Source organism: Mauremys mutica, unplaced genomic scaffold (assembly GCF_020497125.1).
Source record: "Mauremys mutica isolate MM-2020 ecotype Southern unplaced genomic scaffold, ASM2049712v1 000525F_np12_subseq_1:190777_obj, whole genome shotgun sequence".
Taxonomy (NCBI): domain Eukaryota; kingdom Metazoa; phylum Chordata; order Testudines; family Geoemydidae; genus Mauremys; species Mauremys mutica.
The window spans coordinates 14,432-19,844 of record NW_025422994.1 but is presented as its reverse complement, the minus strand read 5'-3'; the positions used below and the strand labels follow the sequence as shown (position 1 = coordinate 19,844).

At 52.4% G+C, this 5,413-nt stretch overlaps 1 long non-coding RNA gene across 1 annotated transcript; it reads left to right on the top strand.

Annotated features, from left to right (window-relative positions):
* Positions 1–568: 568 nt before the first annotated feature.
* On the top strand, positions 569–3,541 carry LOC123357350. Its single transcript, XR_006575542.1, has 3 exons — positions 569–628; positions 2,700–2,792; positions 3,482–3,541. It is a non-coding gene; the product is annotated as an uncharacterized LOC123357350 (long non-coding RNA).
* The last annotated feature ends 1,872 nt before the right edge of the window (positions 3,542–5,413 follow it).

Here is a 5,413-nt window from a genome sequence, read left to right as displayed (position 1 = left end):
GTCATTATCAAACGTCAATTAAAAATCCTCTCGGGTTTGGGGCTGTTCCCCGTGTTTCTAAATCCCAGCAACTTCTTCCTTCAAGGGAACCTGTTGCCCTGAGTTCTTCTCCATCCTGGAGGTCGCAGGGGGTGAAATTGCCCAGAGATCATCTTTCCCGACTCCTTTGTGAATCATTTGGTCCCTCCTTTACCTCTGTTAAAATGTTTGCCGAAGAAAGAGACCAGCCAGATATTTAATACCCATCAAAGCCAGAGGCCTCCCCCCTGTTTGGGGATCAGTGGTTCCCAACCCCTTTCAGAAGAGTTGGCTGGACCCTTTTCTCCAGCTGGCACAGGATGAGGAGGTCACTCTGAGTGCAGTGTGAGTTGAGAAGTATCCCAAACCCCATGGCAAATGGCCTTGGTGAGGGGTTGCTTCCTGCAGTGCTAAGATGCAGCCACTTCTGGGGTGGATCCATGGTGGCCATTATTTGCTAGTGACAGGCCATGGACATTTCTTATCTATTTTGTCCCTCCAGGCCTTCCATACTCCAGTTCAAGAGACATCCCCCAGGGCTCCCTCTGCCTGTGTGACTGGCCAGCAGGGGGCGGTGGTCACTTTCTATCCACTTCTCAGGCACTGTGAGGTAACAGTGTTGCTGGGTGGGGGTGGGGCTGTGTGGGGAGATAGCAGCTGAAGGGGGATTGTGGTGTGGGAGGCCTCTGGGTGGCTGGGCAGGGGGTACCCTAGTGAGGTTGGTGGGTTCTGGAGATTTGGGGTTTCAGGGGGTGGTTGTGATGTGCCCAGCCCTGAGGCTGTGGGTCCTGGAGGTGGGTATCGCTGGGGGCCTGGTGGCTGCAGAACAGCCGGGGTGGGCGTCTCTTGGGGAGGCGGGACAGGGGGTTAGAGGGAGCCTGGTGCTGTGCCAGGGGCTCTGTCTGGGCTTCCCCCGCAGACTCCTGGGATCGCTGCCCTGCCCAGTGCACAGAGTGTGTGTGGGAGAATCCCCGGCGCTAGGCCAGGGGGTGCCCCTGTAAAGCACCAGGGGATCCCGCAGGAGGGAGGAGGGGGTGCCAGGCAAAGGGCAGGGCAGATCCTGCTGGAGGCCGGGGGGTGGGATCCTAGGCAGGCAGTGAGGGACTGAGTTCCCAGTGGGGGTCCCTTTTGGTGGGTCTCTGGCTTTTGGGGTCTCTTGGTGGGGGGAACCCTTTGGGATTCCCAACCTGACAGTGAAGATCTGGTGGGGGTTCTCTGGCCGGTGGGGCTCTGAGGGGTATCTGAGGTCCCTGGCCAGGGACTCTGGGGGCTGGGTCCCAGGGAATATCTGGGGGCTGCTCCTGACCTCGCTTCTTCTCCCTGATTAGCTTATGCCAGAATCCTGGCTCCAAGCACTGCCCGACATTCCCCGGCCAGGCCCAGTCACTGTGATAACTTTCTAGCCACTTATCAAACACTGTGAGGTGAAATCACAGATTTTTGCTCTTCTCTTCTCTTGAAAACTACAGGAACTTTCAGTTCCATTGTCCTAGATTGTCCAGTCCATTGTCCAGTCCTTGTCCTAGATCTGGGGGATGAGGGAGGTGGGAGGGGGGAGGGGGGTCAGCACTGCCGCACAATGGTCTCTTCCACAGTGTTCTGGACTCAGTCTTTCTGAACTCTGGTTTCACTGAGACCATTGTTAATCCAGAGTCACTATGGAAAGACAAGGAGTGACTCCGGATTGACAGTGGGGCTAATGAGATCAGCAATTCTCCCTGTGAGGAGGGGCTCTCGTTAGCTGCTCTCCCCAGAGAGCTAAAGGAGGGAAGCTGCTCAAACGCTCTGTCCCTCTCTGCTCAGGATACTGGGGTTCAGCTTCCTGGGTCAGACGCTGCAGCCTCTGTTGTGATCTGAGAGACCAGGCTTAGCAGCTGCTGCTCCCCCAGCGGGGTTCTGTGCTGGGAAGTGATCTTAATTAAAGCTGCTTCTCTCCCTGGCTCAGGGGATGACTTTCTCCAGCTGGTCCTAGCCCCCTAGGGCAGCCCTGGGCCCTGTTAATACTAAATTCTGAGCCAGAGTCTGCAGATAACTGAAAGACCTCAGGGAAAGTGCTGGGGACTGGCAAGAAAGTGACTCTGCACAAACACCCCTCCTCATTTCTCCTCCCAGTAGCAATTGCCAGGAGAAAATCCAGGCCTGGCAGAGCAAAGCCCCCAGGAATGGGACCTTCCCAGCCAGAGGGGCAGGGAGAGAGGACGGGAAGGAGAGACTGAAAGGGGCAGTGGGAGAAATGAGGGGGGAGAGATTTCCAGCTCTCTAGTCCACCCAGACACATGTATTGCTGCATCCCTGGGCAGAACCACTTTCCAGTGAACAAAACAAGGATCAGACAGAGGAAAAGCCAGTTCCTGACTCCATATTACCCCTGCTGGGGTGTGGCTGCCGTGGGGTCACTGTCTGAGGGAATCCCCCTCAGTGACTCCTTTGGTTCTGCTCTTTTCTAGCCTTGTGTTCAGAGACTTTGTTACGGGGTGAGGGGAGGGAGAAGGGAGGTTAAAAATGTGTCTGGGCTTAGCCTGGCAGGAGGGGCCAGGTCTACATTGTAATAAACAGATTGAGCATTTCCCAGCATGGCAGAATCTAGGGTGTCTGTCTGCAGGGAAAGGGCCTGGGGGAATTCTGATGTGAAATTAACTAAAACCTGTTCTGAAACGCCCACAACTGCCCTTCTCCCCCAGACAGGCTGCAGAATCAAATCCATGTTTTCCTCCAGCTCATCTCAGCCTGCCGTGGGACAGGGAAGAGAAATGGCAGCAGTGGAGCCAACTCAGGTAGAGATTATCGGGGGGTTGCTGGTGGGTTCCTGCTGGAGGAGAGGGACAGCAAATACACCGGAGATGGGAAGGTTTGCACAGTCTGGTTTGGAGGTTGGAGCGGGGCAGGAAATTCACAGCGTGGGGAAAGGAGGAGGCCAGGGTGTGGCAAACCTGCTGGGAGTTATTTAATAAGTGCCCTAGATTCTAGGAACAGACCCAGGAGGTTGGGAGGTGGAAATGCCCTAATTTGTGAAGAAAGAAAATAGCCCACCTACATGGAGCTAGTCAAACTGACCAGACTCCCAGTGCTGGAGCCTGAGCTCACTAACCAGCGGCTGCTGTGAGATATGAAGGGGGCACCCATGAGTCAGGCTTATTGGAGCTGCCTCTCCCTTCATATCCCGCTCCTCACAATGAGGAGGTTATTGGGCTTCCTACCAGGGAGCTCTCCCTGGACCCTGCTAGGGGCTCCATCTCCTGTATCAGTCGGTGGCTAGTAGGTGTGTGACGGATCTGCTGGAAAAGACAAGGGGCTCTCTCTTCGTCCCATCACCCTCGTATTTCCTGGATACGCTGAGCGGGGTGGGGGTGGGAATCTGACTGTGAGCCACCCAGAGCTTCCACTTGATTGGCTCCTCTCCCCCATGAGTGTGGGGCTGTGAGTGGGGCAGCAGGTACTGAGTGTTGGACTCTTGCTTTTTCAGGGGCCGGTGACCTTTGAGGAGGTGGCTGTGTATTTCACCAGGGAAGAGTGGGCTCTGATGGACCCCACTCAGAGAGCCCTCTACTGGGATGTCATGCAGGAGAACTATGAGACTGTGACCTCGCTGGGTAAGGGTTCCTGTCCCCTCGGATCTGGGAAGGGGAAAAGAAGAGAGTTGGTTCACGCCAGCCCCACAATGCCACCTCTACTCTGTCCTGTTTCAGCATCACCCCAATATGCCAGTGACACACACACACACTACCAGAGACCCTCCCCTGCTGCAGAACACTTTGGGAACAGAGCACAGGAGCTGTATCGCACAGTGTCAAATAGCTCCTGTTTGCTCAAGTGAAACTGGGAGTTAGGTCTGGCATAACTGTTCCATACCCCTAATCATTTTTGTTGCCCTTTTCTGAACCTTTTCCAATTCCAATATATCTTTTTTTGAGATGGGGCGACAACATCTGCATGCAGTATTCAAGATGTGGGTGTATCATGGATTTATTTGCTGTTTTTACAATTATGATATATGATATATTGTTGTATCTGTCCCTTTCTTAATTATTTCCAAAACTGTTCGCTTTTTTTCACTGCTGCTGCACATTGAGTGGATGTTTTCAGAGAACTATCCACAGTGTCTCCAAGATCCATCTCTTGAGTGGAAACAGCTAATTTAGACCCGATCATTCTGTATGTATAGTTGGGATTATGTTTTCCAGTGGGCTGCACTATGTGCTATCCTGACATCTAGCACTGCGGAGATCCTGTATTCAGTAATATCCCTGCCCTTTCTGTTCCCTTTCTCCACTGAACCCCCCCAGCCCATGCTTCCTGTTCCCAGCTTCCCCAGGACTCTCTCACTGTCTCTGAACCTCTCTGTCACCAAGAAGCAGTGCCAGGGACACTTGCCCTCTGTCTGGAGTCTTCAATTTCTGGGACATGGATTTACTTTCTCTGTGTTGTAAGAGGCTCTGTCATAATGAGTGTCTGTGACATTAGCCAGAGTACAATCTGGACTGTTAAATAGCCGTGTTCCCTCAGTTCTCCAAACTGGGGTGCCTTTTCCACTGTTTTCCCGTGAGAACAGCCCCTCTTGGCCAATTAACACACAGTCTCCAGCATGTAACTCACTCCCAGCTACACAGTATTGAGTGTTGCTAGACAGCCACTCGTGAATTACACCTCAGGAGAAAACCAGCAAATTCTCAAGTGCCTGACTTTCCCCCAGAAATGTGCGTCTTGCACTGTCCAGCACGCTACTGAACAACGCAAGCTCATATGAAGTCTGTCATTTCATCAGTGGAAAATGACATGCACCAGCTTGTTATCCCAAACGGAGTTTCCAACACACTTTAATCCAAACACACTGGTTAGATAAACAATAAACCAAGATTGTTAACTACCGAAAACTAAAACTAGGCCCAGCCCATGAAAGGGACACTCCCAGGAGAGACTGTATAAAGGCTGGAACATCGAACAACTTTGTAAACCTGAGAGAGCTGCCTTGGGGACAATGACAGGGAGAATCCCCCAAAGTGACTCTTTGGATTCTGCTCTTCTCTGGCCTCTGATTGTTCCTTCCAAAGTGGAGTACTTTGCACTTGTCCCTACTGAATTTTATCCTCTTTCCTTCAGCTCATTTCTCCAATTTGTCCAGATCATTTTGAATTTTAATCCAATCCTCCAAAGCACTTACAACCCCTCCCAGCTTGGTATTGTCCACAAACTTGATAAGTGTAACAGAGAGACTGTTACTGGGAGGGTTTCACCATGTGTCAGAGGGTTACACCCTGGTGGGAGGGGGCTAGGCCTGTACTGGGATAAGGTCACTCTGTGCTTCACAGTGTGGCAGAACCTAGAATGTCCATTAGCAGGGGAAAACCTGGAGGGAATTGGCTTGTGGAATGTACAAAAGCCCCGTCTGAATTCTTAC